General features: G+C 39.6%; 1 protein-coding gene across 1 annotated transcript in view; it reads left to right on the forward strand.

Moving 5' to 3' along the window:
• Nucleotides 1-12,978, forward strand: part of LOC139030200 (protein enabled homolog) — a 70,777-nt gene that overhangs the window by 27,712 nt on the left and 30,087 nt on the right. The window lies entirely within an intron of this gene.

Raw genomic sequence — 12,978 nt, forward strand, 5'->3', positions numbered from 1 at the left:
AGTTACCTTATAGGATTGTTATGAAAATTTAAAATCTAGCACAAACTTCTACTTCCAAGGAGTTTGGAACAGATTTACTTATTTCTTCCACTAAATGCAACTAAAATCTCTGGATATTCTATATAAAACAAAATATAAGGAGACTCTAAGAAGTATAGAGGGGTAAGCAAACCAACTAAAGATGTCAGGACCCAAGGAGGAATATAATGGTAAGCTCCTTGGGTTTCATTTTCACCGAATATATTCCAGACTGAATACTGGAGAAGCCAGCAGCTTGGACACACCAATGATTACAGACAGAAAAAAAAGGCCCCAGGAAAAACTTGCTCTCTCTAGCCAAAGGACTAGGAAAGGGGCAGTCTAGCAAGACAAAAACCTTTAAACAGTTACTTCTCTACTTTAGGCGAATATCACAGAAAAAAACTGTGGCTCCACCCACACAATCTCCCACAAAGCCCTGGTGGGGAGCCAAGACTTCCACTCTTTCCAGGCTGTGATGAGTCATCCCAAAGTCCTTGTCAGGGTAGTAACAGAGAAAACCAAATGGAGAGCCATGACTTTCATCTCTGCTTAGTGGGGAAGAGCACTGGATCCTCCAACTCCAGGTGTCAACGGAGACCATATGGGAAGCCTGGACATTCATCGACACCCAAGGCTCGAATCCTCCTCCTTGCCCAGTGATGTCAGAGTAAGCCTGGTAGAGAGGCTTTCTTCTCTACCACCACTTCTTGGTGATAACAGAGCACTCCTCCCCAGAGCTGGCAGAGGCCTGCGAGGGAGCCAGAACTCCCACCCTCATTCAACAGTAACGAAATGCCCCTTCCTCCAGGGAAGAAGAGAGGAGGACCCAGACTTCCACCTGCACCTGGCAGTGATGAGGGAGCAACCCCCTGCCCCCTTTCCCCACCAAAGCAGTGTCAGAGGAGGCTTGCTAAAACACAAGACCTAAATAAGATCTGGGCTTCCCAGGTGGCTCAGTGGTAAAGAATCTGCCTGCCAGTGCAGGAGACAGAAGATCAGGAAGATCCCTTGGGAAAGGAAATGGCAACCCACTCCAGTATTCTTGCCTGGGAAATCCTATGGACAGAGGAGCCTGGCAGGCTAAAGTCTATGGGGTTGAAAAAAAGTCGGACATGACTTAGAGACTAAACAACAGCAACAAAATAGGCCTAAATTCTTATCGTAATATCCCAGATGTCCAGGTTTCAATAAAAAATCACTCACCATACCAAAAAAAAAAAAAAAGAAAGAAAACCTCAAAGCAAATGAGAAAAAGACAATTAGAAAATGCCAACACTAAGGTGACACAGATAAAGCAGCTTGCAATTGCAATTACAAGCATGTATGTGTGTTTGTGTGTTCACTAAGTTGCTTTAGTTATGTCTGACTTTGCGAGCCCATGGACTGTAGCCCATCAGGTTCCTCTGTCCATGGGATTCTCCAGACAAGAATACTGGAGTGGGTTGCCAGGCCCTCCTCCAGCAGATCTTGCCTACCCAGGGGTCAAACCTCGGTCTCTTATGTCTCCTGCACTGGCAAGCAGGTTCTTTAGGAGTGCCACCTGAGAAGCCCAACTATAAGCATACTTGAAACAAATTTTAAAATAGAAAGTTTCAGCAAATAAATAGGAAGTCTTAGAAAAGAAATAGGGCGTGAAGGAGACCCAAATGGAAATTTAGAACTAAAAAATACAATAGCCAAAATAAAATCCTGATGGATGAGCTCAACAGAAAAATGGAGCGGTCAGAAGAAAGAATCAGTGAACTTGAAGATAGAAGAATATAAATTATCTGCTCTGAACAACTGAGAGAAAATGAATTTTTTAAAAAAATTAACAGAATCTTGAGGACCTATGAGATTATAACAAAAAATCTAATATTCCTATCATCAGAGCCCTGAAGGAGAGGAGAAAGAGAACAGGGCCAAGACAGCACTTAAAGAAATAATGGATAGATAGAGGAGAGGGTAGATAAAGCTATGCCAAGCTGACACTAATCAAAAGGACTGTAGTAACTATAGTAATTTCAGATAGAGCAGATTTTGCAGCAAGGAAAATTATCAGGGATAGAGTGGGTATGACATCATTAATAAGGGATCATTTTTCCAAAAAGGCTTTATATATACTGTGCATCCTCTTAACAACTGAGATCACCTGTACCACACTTAGCCTGTAATTAATACTATATATGTGTACTTAAAAATCTGTTGAGTGTATAACTCATGTTGAATATTCTTACTAAAATTAAAAGAAATAATTTCTTTAGAAAAATTTATAATATTGGCATTAGCTTTGCAATATATGTGTGTATGTGTACCTACATAAATTAAAATAATATCTGTCAAAAAAAAGAAATAATGGCTGAAAATCTCCCAAATTTGGCAACAAACATAAACATGCAGTTTATGACTATATGACTGAACTCCAAACAGGATACTTAAATTATGTCAAGACACATCATAATTAATCATTAAGGAAATTAGATTATTAATATAAATAGGGGAGGGTAAAGGAACATAAAGGGAGGTAAGGTAAAATGTCAACACCAATAATTTTTCCCATATGTGAGAAAATGACATAGAACTATACACACACATTGTACTGATGTCAAATTCCTGGCTTTGTTGTTGTACTACAATTATATAAAAGCTAACCACTGGGAGAAACTGGGTGAAGGATATGTAAGACTTGTCTGTACTATTTATGCAACTTCTTTTGAATCTATAATTATTTCAAAATTAAAAGCTATTAAAAACTTAACATACATAAAGCACTTAGAATAGTTCTTGTTACACAAGATAAATGTGTAACATTTATCGTGTAAGCACATCGTGTGTAAGCACGATAAATGTGCCAGCATTATTAAACAATATCTGCAAGCTCATTGGGCTTCCCAGGTGGAGCTAGTGGTAAAGAACCCACTTGCCAATGCAGGAGACATGAGAGACACGGGTTCAACTTCTGGGTTGGGAAGATCCTCTGGAGGAGGGCATGCCAACCCACTGCAGTATTCTTGCCTGGAGAATCCCATGGACAGAGGACCTTGGTGGGCTACAGTCCATAGGGTCACAAAAAGTCGGACACGACTGAAGTGACTTAGCACACAGGCAAGGACATTACTAGTCAAGCGTCTTTAGGCCATACCACTAAAATTTATATTGACCATTGCCCCGTGTTTGGCTCTACTGCTTAACTTCAGGCAAGTTTCTTTCTTTTTTTTCAGGCAAGTTTCTTAAATGACTCTGAATTTCAGTTTCTATAAAAGTAGTGTACTTAAAAAAAAAAAAAAAAAGGAGCGTACTTGAAATAGATTAACACAGAACTTGACACATAGTAGAGATTCAACAGAGCTTAGTTGCTATCAACTCTCCTTCTTTCCCTAAATTATCACTCCAGACTGGCATTCCCATCTACATCAACTAACTAGGTTCAAACTTTACTTCCCTCAGAACCAAAATCTGTCTTTGTGTGGACATCAGCGTTCTGAAGTCCAGTTTCCCTGTTACTCTCATGACTTCATTAATGATTCTTCAAATTGTGAGAGCCTATATGCATCCATTTTACCTAAAATAATTTGAGTTAGATTTATATCACTTATAACCATATCTAAAGTGACAGTTAATCTGCTAAGGTAAATTACTTAAACTACTTGAATTAAATATTGAAATTGAACTTCGTGGCCGGATGTTCTTTTAGAAATAATTTAGTTCAAACTTTCCTTCCTACTTCTCTTAAATTTCAAGATTAAGGAGTTCCCAGAAAGGTTCACAGACTTGCCAAACTCATGTAGATGATGAGTGCTCGGAGCCAAGACTAGAAGCTGGCATCTTGAAGCTGTGACACCACAACCTTGTGCTATAGGGAAGTGGGAATGGAAACCAAAACCAGACAGCTCTCTCTTTGCATTCTGTCTGTAGGACTGTAGCTGCTGTTTAATGCTCATACAATATTGACTGTTCATTCTGATCTTGTAGTCAAGATGTTCCCATTTTTTTTCCCTTGAATACAAGTAAATCCGAGCCTCATCATTCAGTTTTTAGGCAGCAGAGTTTTTTTGTTTGTTTGTTTTTATTTTGTTTTAGCACACAAACTCGGCTTTACGTTAACCCATATTAAATTACCTTTTGGATCAGCCTTTTTTAGGTCTTCTAGAATCTTTATTTTGTCATTTAGCTTATCATCTACTAAACACCCGCCATTTTGTACTATCTGAAAACTTGATAATGAGCTTCCAGTATGCTCATTCATATTAAGTGATTCATGAAAATATTTAACAGGATGGGCTATCTAGAGGCCTTTGACAAACTACTGGAATCATAAATCATTTCAACTTCCAACAAAATGTACTATCATCCCGCTCTCCATGTTCATGAAACTTTGTCAAATGCTTTAAAAATATAAGGTTAACACCATTTTCTTGACCTACTACAGTAGTAAGGGTAGCAATGAAAAATAATAGCGATGAATACTTACTGAGTCAACAGTCTAAGCATTTCTTCATATATTATTTTAAATGTAATCCTCTCAAAAAAAAATGTAATCCTCTCAAAAATTCTGTGAAGTAAGTATTACTATTGTATAAATATTTTATTATTGTGGAATCATAGTTCTCTGACCAGGGATCAAACCCATGCTCCCTGAATTTAGAAGCACAGAGTCTTAACCGCTGGACCACCAGGAAAGTCCACTATTATTATTTTAATTTTTGCTATGGCAGAATAATTCAGGCTCCCTAGGGCATACATGGGTATGGTTTGGTTTTGGCTAACCACATAATTTTCTAAGTATTATTGTCTTCCTGACTGGTGGGAAAGCAGAGATATACCTGGAGAAACTGGAATGTTGTTGCTGTTGTTTTGAGAGCATTAAAAGTGAAGGCGATGATTTGGATACCCTTGGGGAGGAATTTTAGGGAAAGGTCCAGGTTAACTAAGGGGATTTTTGTGAAGTTTTTGTTTGGTCATATATAATTCCCATTTTTTATCAATGCCTTCAAAGTTTGGATTATTTTTGTTGCTTTGTGATAAGGCCATATGTGGGAGACTCTTCTCCAGGAAGGCCCTGGCTGAGAATGGAGCTAGCCAAAGGAGCTCCATTACATTTGGGTAACGTGACAGGAAGTGGGAGAGCAATTCAGCCTCATTCCACTCCAAGGCCCACTTTCTTCCCTTGTGGGCCTGGGATCAGACCAGGGAGAATAGGAAACCTATCAGGAAGACCCACTTATTTCTTAGTGAATTCAAGCTGGGCCTCATGTTCATTACGTTTCTAAATATTCACATATCATTTGTTTATTTATTCCATAGTTTTCCCAAGGAAAAAATGTGCTCACAGGTCTATAGTTTCCCAAGGAAAACTGTGCTCATGGGCTTATAGGGTTTTTCTCCCCCCTCATTGCTGGGGTCCAGCCTCAGCAGGATCCAGGGGTACCCTCAGGATGAACGGCGTCGGCGAGAGAAAGACAGACAGACAGACAGAGAGAGAGACCAGACTGGGGTTGTGCAGCAGAGTCTGGCAAATCTTTATTTTTTAACTGTAGCTTTTATATTCTAAGTTAGTACATTTTTAAGGGGAAGATAGTTTAAAGTTACATCGGCTCATCCTTCACGAAACCAGGGTGTTTTCTGCATACTTCTTTGTGAGAGTCTGTACATCATCTTCCGGCCTTGGGGCCTATTGACATTTTATGACCTAGGTGAATGCAAAGCTGTTTTCCGTGGTCTATTCTTTAATGAACACAAAGCTCAGTCCTTTTGCAGAAGTTATCAGTTAAATTTATCTAAAAGGTTTACCACACAAAGACTCTGCAACTCCGGTGATGCAGCCCCTGTTTAGCATTCCTGGTTAAAATTAACAATTCTAAACTCTTATTTTTCTAAATCTTTAACCACTGTTAGAATAATATTTTTGTGTTCTCTAATAGGGCTTCCTCACCCCCGAAGGGCTCTGAGCCTGTTAGGGCCTTTTGTGTGATCAGGTTCTTTATGCTGTTTATGATTAAGGTGTTGTGAGCAGTCATGTGCATTAGTACGCATTTGCCAAGCAGGCTAGAATGCCAGCAAAGGGGTCTAAATTGAAACACTCCTTTCATCCTGGATAATCTTATAGGATACCGCCGTCCGGGGGACATATTGATTAAAGTTCTAAGTTGATTCTGTTTGGAGAGAGATCAGGGAAGGCCTTCTATCTGTGTCACAGAAATTAGGGAGTAGTCTAATATAGCAAGCATCAGAAAGACAGAGATCATCTTTAAGGTGAGCGCCAGGGCAGGTTTTCGAAATCCCTGAAGTCCTGATCTGCCTTGCTTGTCAGGTCTTCTCATGATCTTGTCACGGGTGGGATCTCGTGTGCTGACTCCCGGCACCTCATTATAGAAAACGAGGGAATTACCTGCAGTCCAGTGGTAAAGCCTCTGTGCTGCCACTGCTGAAGGCCCAGGTTCGATCCTTGGTTGGGGAACTAAGATCCTGTGAGCCATGTGTCTCAGCCAAAAAAAACCCCCCCCCCAAACCCTCTTTCCTGTGTAGGTCCTAGCCTTTCTAATTTGATGATAATTCTCAGTGATAGAAAATGGAACCAAAGTAGGAGCTGATAAATTCTGCTTTTTTCTCTGCCATGTTATCATCACACCTTCTCTTCCTTGTTCTTCTTGCTCAGAACCTCAATTTCCCTGACATTGTCTTTATGTATTAGTTTGTTAAACACTATTATTACAAGTTAGTGTTTTGGGATTAATTTATTAAACTACATCATAGGCAGTTTAGTACAAAGCCTTGCTTTTAAAAATATTTTACCTATTCTGAAGCATTTTCATAGCTGTTCTCTCATGAAACAATAACTGCAAAGTATACTATTTACAACATTTCCTTGAAAATGCAGAGTTTCAGACAATAATTCAACTACTTTATCGTTAAAATAAAAGTCTTTTCCCCAAACTTTATTGAGATATAATTGACATAAAACATTGTATACGTTTAAGGTATACAAGCATGATGACTTGATATATTTATATATTGCAAAGTGATAACCGTCATAGTGTTAGCTACCGCTTCCATCCCGTGCCATACTACCATTTTATTTTTTCTGGTGAGAGTACTTAAGATCAACTCTCTTAGCAACTTTCAAGTACATAATATGGTGTTACTAGTTGTAATTACCACCATGCTGTGTATTAATTAGAACTTGTTAATCTTATATCTAGAAGTTTGTACCCTTTGACCAATATCTCCCCATTTCTCGTATTCCCCCAGCTCCTGGCAACCACATCTCTACTCTCTGTTTCTCTGCGTTCAGCTTTTTCTTTTTTTAAGTGTTAAAATACATGTTTTAATTTTCTAATTAGTAACAATTTATATTGAGAGAGCATAAAAACAGTTCAGGAAAAGGACTTAGAACTTAATGTAATTTCAAATGAGGAAATTATAGTTAAGAAGGGTTATGTACTATGCAACTAGTTAAGAGCTAAAAATAAAAAATAGAACTACCATATTACGCAGCAATCACACTGCTGCTGCAGAGAAGTCGCTTCAGTCGTGTCCGACTCTGTGCGACCCCATAGATGGCAGCCCACCAGGCTCCGCTGTCCCTGGGATTCTCCAGGCAAGAACACTGGAGTGGGTTCCCATTTCCTTCTCAATGCATGAAAGTGAAAAGTGAAAGTGAAGTCACTCAGTCATGTCTGACTCTTCACGGCCCTGTGGACTGCAGCCTACCAGGCTCCTCCGTCCATGGAATTTTCCAGGCAAGAGTACTGGAGTGGGGTGCCATTGCCTTCTCCGTCAGCTTTTTCAAATTAAAATGGAAGCCTGTTTAAATGGTACGAATAGGAGTTCCATCTCCCAGAAAGCACAAAATGATAATGCAGGAAAAAATAAGAAATGCTGTATTAATAACACAAATTTTGTTTAGACTATTTTCCCCCCTTCCAAGTTATTCATTCTCTCTGGAGAGGTAAGCTGGCCTTGCATTTTTATACTTGATTTGAATTTCCGTAGATTTTCCATTAAAAAAAGATATTTGCATAATTTTGTATTTCCCCAAAAAGCTAGCAAGAAATCCTCTTCAAAGTAAGTGGTTAGATTCTATGTTCAGTTGCTTCATTTATGTGACTTTGAAACTCAAAAGAGGTGACTCAGAGCTGACTCTTTGGGTCGGCATCTTAGGATTCAGCCACTGTAAAATTTATGCAAGGTTTATATTCAGCATTTCATGTCTTCTCTGTCTTCCCTAAATTCTCTTAATGTGGCAGGATTTTCAGTTCACTTCAATGAAGTGTTCTAAAACAGCTGCCACATTTAGTACCTGTTATTTGCATCGGATTACAACTATGAGTCAGTTTCTCCCTTTAAGACATTCAGTGGGATGATCTGAGAGAACAGCATTGAAACATGTATGTTATCAAGTGTGAAACAGATCGCCAGTCCAGGTTGGATGCATGAGGCAAGTGCTCAGGGCTGGTGCACTGGGATGACCCAGAGGGATGGGATGGGGAGGGAGGTGGGAGGGGGGATCGGGATGGGGAACACATGTAAATCCATGGCTGATTCATGTTAATGTATGGCAAAAACCACTACAATATTGTAAAGTAATTAGCCTCCAACTAATAAAAATAAAGGAAAAAAATAAACTCTAGAATTAGCAGTCTCATAATGTTCTGAAACCAAAAAAAAAAAAAAAAAAAAAAAGACATTCACAGCCTAGTTGGGAAGATAGCCATATCAATTTTTAAAAAAAAAAAGCAATAAAAATACTAGGTTGACCAAAAAGTTAGTTTGGCATTAGCCATAACACCTTGCAGAAAAACCCAAATGAACTTCTTGGCCAACCCAATACAACCACGTGTGATGCGTGAAACAAGGGAAACATGTGCCAAGGAGTGAAATAGTGCAAAGGAGGACACTCTCATTGTGAGGTTCAGAAAAGTGTCACAGAATACTATGAATGTTGCAGTCACAGATATGAAAGAATGAGCAGGTATGCAGCAAGAAGTCAAGGTGCAAAGGACATTCCAGATAGCAGATACACCATGTAAAAAACATGTTGTGTGTAAAAATAAAGATGACCAATGTTCTAGTGCAATGTGTGAGTGGAGTGTGAAGTCCAGGTTGTGATGTCATATGTCATATATGCCATGTAAATGAATTTGCACTTTGCCCTAGATGAGAAAGTGAAAGTGTTAGTCTCTCAGTTGTGTCTAACTCTTTGAAGCCCCATGGACTGTAGCCTGCCAGCCTCCTCTGTTCATGGAATTCTCCAAGCAAAAATACTCGAATGGGTAGTCATTCCCTTCTCCAGGGGATCTTCCCAACCCAGGGACTGAACCCAGGTCTCCTGCATTGCAGGCAGATTGTTTATCCTCTGAGCTACCAGGGAGCCCAGAGGTCCATACAATCAAAGCTATGGTTTTTCCAGTAGTCATGTACGGATGTGAGAGTTAGACCGTGAGAAGGCTGAACACTGAAGAACTGATGCTTTCCAGTTGTGGGGCTAGAAAATGCTCTTGAGAGTCCCTTGGACAGCAAGGAGATCAAATCAGTCAATCCTAAAGGAAATCAACCCTGAATATTCATATTAAAAACTGATGCTGAAGCTGAAGTTCCAATACTTTGGACACCTGATGCAAAGAGCTGTCTGTCTGGGAAAGACCCTGATGCTGGGAAAGATTGAGGGCAGGAGAAGGGGATGCAGAGGCTGAGATGGTTGAACGGCATTACTGACTCAATAGACATGAGTTTGAGCAAACTCCAGGAGATAGTGAAGGACACTGAAGCCTGGCCTGCTGCAGTCCACGAGGTCACAAAGAGTCGGACACGACTTAGTGACTGAACAACAACTGGATGGTCTTGAATGGAGAAATGGCTGGTCAGAGAAGGATCTTTGAAAATCATCCTGGCATCCAGCAATATGGAGGATAACTTACAGAGAGTCGGACTCAAGGCAGAGTCACCATCTAGGAGGTTATTGTATTAGCCTAGGTCCTGACTGAAGCATTGGTACTAGATTTCCGGCTTGTGATTTCGATAGCTTGCTAGCTAGTACTCCAGCTTCAATTCTTCCCACTCCACTATCTTACACAGCAGTCTGAGTGATTTCTCCCTCCTTCTATTTTGTAAAATTTCACTTGAAAGAATAGTACAATGTATACTGACACAGCTTTATTCTGGATATATCATGTGCTAACTTTCTGCCACATTTGTGACTCTCCTCCCCCTTCTCTCTCCCTGGCCCTCTGCACTGGATTTGTGTTGTCAATTTAGCTAAGCTGGAACCACATTTCCCAGAATACATTTCTGTGCATAGTGTCACAAAGGGTCTTGAGATTCTGTGCATATAAAAGTCTGCCACAGTTCATGGATCTGGCAGAAGACATGAGACTCCAAGTTTACAGTTGGAGGATTTCGTTACTCACAACATAGCAGGCTGCATAAGCTTCTTGTTCATACAGCTCCTTTTGTGTCCCCACCCTGACCAACACACACACACACACACACACACACACACACACACACACACACACAATCTCCCAATCTTTTGTAATAAATTGCAAGCAAATATAGGCTTCCCAGGTGGCTCAGTGGTAAAGAATCCATCTGCCAATGCAGGAGATGTGGGCTCCATCCAGACGTGGGTTAGGAAGATACCCTGGATGAGGAAATGGCAATCCACTCCAGTAGTCTTGCCTGGAGAATCCCATGGACAGAGGAGCCTGGCAGGCCACAGTCCATAAGGGTTGCAAAAAGTCGGACACGACTGAGCAACTGAGCATGCAATGCAAGCAAATCTGCTCAACCTTTGCCTTGGAAGGTGACATTACATTATTGTCTGGTTATACTGCAGAGTAAGGCAATCTGCCCTCTATCCCAGAGCAAGACACTATCTCTCTCCTCCGAGGCTGTTCACTATAATACAATCTGATATTGCCTTTTTCTCAAGATATACAGAAGAGTAGGATAACCATGGAGAATTGTTGCCCAAGACATAGCTCCATGACCATGAGGGATTTTTTGCATGAGATTTAGAAGGTGAAAGTGCAGTAGCAGCCATCTTCTTTGTATAATTGTAATGTTAGTGCAGAGTACTAGCAAGTATTAGAGTTGTCTCTTATCTGCTGGCTCCTGCTGCTGGCGTGGGGCAGCAGACAGACTCACAGCTACTTTAACTCCTGCCAGATCTCCTCCACCAGCTTCTCCACCTCCTGGGGAAGACGCCTGAGTAGCCCTTCAATAAAAGTCTCCAGTTTATTCCTTGCATTATACCCTCATCTTTAAAGCTGGAAACTTGGAAGTGATAAAAGACTCATCTCAGTTCCAGTCCATCCTGTTAACTTCACAGATTTCAGCTTGTTCTTGCCTCCCCCAGTTCACATCCATCTTTCTTATCTGAGTACCTGCCCTGTACAGACTTGAGAAACATACTCAGAAACAACAGCCTTATATAAGTCAGTCAAAATGGTCTAGTCCTGGCATTAAAAAAATCAGTAAATAGATCAATAGTATAAAAGAGAGAGCCCCAAAATAGATCCACACTTATAACATCACTTTTTCCTTTTTTTAAACAAAGGCATCAAAACAATCCAATGAGGGAAGGAAACTGTTGCAACAAATAATGTTGAAACAATAAGATAACCAACATTGTTTTGGCTATTTTAGTTTAATGTATTTCTTATAAAATTTAAAATCAGTTTGTTTCCTCAAAGAGTCTTCAGAAATTTTGATTAACATTGTACTGACTCTGTAGATCAATTTGGGGATAATGGACATCTTAACAATTTTGAGTTTCCAATACACGAATATCATATATTTTTCTATTATTTATAGATTTCTATTATTATAATATTTCTATTATTATATATTATATATTATTTATATATATTATATAATATATATATTATATATATTTGATATCTATTTCTCTATATATAATAACATTTCTATTATTATCCTTAATTTCTCTCAGTCATGTTTTACTCTTTTGCAATGGAGAGGTCTTGGGCGCTTTTTGTTACATTCATTCCTGATTATGTTCTGGGTGACACAGTGGTAAAGAATCCACCTGCCAATGCAAGAGACTCTAGGGACACAGGGTCAGAAAGATACCTTGGAGGAGGAAATGGCAACCCTCTCCAGTATTCTTGCCTGGAAATGTCCATGGACAGAGCAGCCCAGCGGGCTTCAGTCTATGGGGTCACAAAGAATTGGACACAACTGAGCAACTGAGCACATAGCATACATGTTATTATTTTTTTTTCATTTTTTGGCTATGCCATGCAATTTTCAAGATCCTAGTTCCCTGACCAGCAATTGAACCTGGGCCATGGCAGTGAAAGCCCGGAATCCTAACCAGTAGGCCATCAGGGAACTCTGTAATAACATTATTTTTTAATGCTTTGTAAATGGTATTTAGGCATCACTGGTGTCTCAATGGTAAACAATCCTCCTGCCAATGCAAGAGATTCAGGTTTGATCCCTGGGTCAGGAAGATATCCTGGAGAAGGGAATGGCAACTCACCCCAGTATCCTTGCCTGGGAAATCCAATAGACAGAGGAGCCTGGTGGACTGTCCTTAAGGTCACAAAGAGTTGGACACAATGACTAAACAACAACAACAAAAATAGTATTTAGTTTTTGTATTTTCCAATAGTTTGTTGCTAAGATGTTGACATACATTGATTCTTTAACTCTGCTTCCTTGCTAAATTTAATAATTAAAACACTTTACTGTGTATTCCCTATGATCTTCTGCGTAACAAATCAATCATATAATCTGAAAATAGAAACAGCTTTACTTTTCCTTTGACTCTCCATATTTTTTTTCTTGCCTTATTGCATTAACTAATAATACCTCTTATATAATAGTAATAGAAGTGGTGAATGTGGATATTCTATCTTTATGTCCAATCTCAGAGGGAAAGCTTTCCCTAGTCCACCATTAAGTATGATACTAGCTGCAGTATTTGTACATGTGTCTACTCAGACTAAGGAA

Source organism: Odocoileus virginianus, chromosome 21 (assembly GCF_023699985.2).
Source record: "Odocoileus virginianus isolate 20LAN1187 ecotype Illinois chromosome 21, Ovbor_1.2, whole genome shotgun sequence".
NCBI classification, from domain to species: Eukaryota; Metazoa; Chordata; class Mammalia; order Artiodactyla; family Cervidae; genus Odocoileus; species Odocoileus virginianus.